Below are 911 nucleotides of genomic sequence, written 5' to 3'. Positions count from 1 at the left end.
AATAATAAATAAATAAATTCTTTTTTTTTTTTTTAAGTCTTTGTAGGGTCAACAGATGGCGCAGTGGTTAAGGCGTTGGACTCTCACATAGTCAACTGCAGTTTGAGTTCCAGGTTCAGAGAGACAGAGGCTTGAAACTTATGCTGGGCGTGTGTGTGTGTGTGTGTGTGTGTGTGTGTGCGCGCGCGCCTGCGCCCAAAATCCAGAGATGAGAAGGGAGGAAAAGAAATTGTGGTGTGGCCATCCTCCCTGAGGAGTGATTTCTTGCTTTCTCTCTCTCTGTCTCTCCGATGAGTGCGTGCTCTCTATAACAGAAATCTCTCTCTCAAATAAAAAAGTTTTTGAAAAGAAATGTTACTTAATCACCTTGAAAGGAAAGCGTATTACTTGCCGGAAATAGAAAATAACAGTAAAAGTAGCTGATGGCGTGGCATTAAGGTGGATGGATCCCACATGGACCCCTGGGGGCCAGCAGGTGGCATGGTTAAGGTGCTAGACTCCAATACGGTTAACTGTGGTTTGAGTCCTGGACCTTGAGGCTTGAAAATCACACTGGGTACATGTGAGTGCATGCCCAAAATCCCAGGAGAAGAAGGGACTGTGGCGTAGCCATCCACCATGGGGAATGATTTTCCTTTTCTTTTTTTTTTAAATAAATATTTATTTATTTTTAATTCCATTTGTTATTATCATTTTTTTCTTTCATTTATTTATTTTACATTTTTCCACAAACATTTACTTTACATAGCAAAAATTTTAGCTCATATTCCATAATTCTTGACAGTTTACAAACAACTTTCAAAATTTCAAAATACTGAATTTTAAGATAATGTTCAAAATATGTCTTATAATTTTGTATAATTTTATAACTCTATAACAACAGAAGCAGTATGGTTTCAAATATATATATA

This window comes from Tupaia chinensis, unplaced genomic scaffold (genome assembly GCF_000334495.1).
Source record: "Tupaia chinensis unplaced genomic scaffold, TupChi_1.0 Scaffold000067_1, whole genome shotgun sequence".
NCBI lineage: Eukaryota > Metazoa > Chordata > Mammalia > Scandentia > Tupaiidae > Tupaia > Tupaia belangeri.
The sequence above is the reverse complement of the archived record's forward strand: the minus strand, read 5'-3'. Positions refer to the sequence as shown.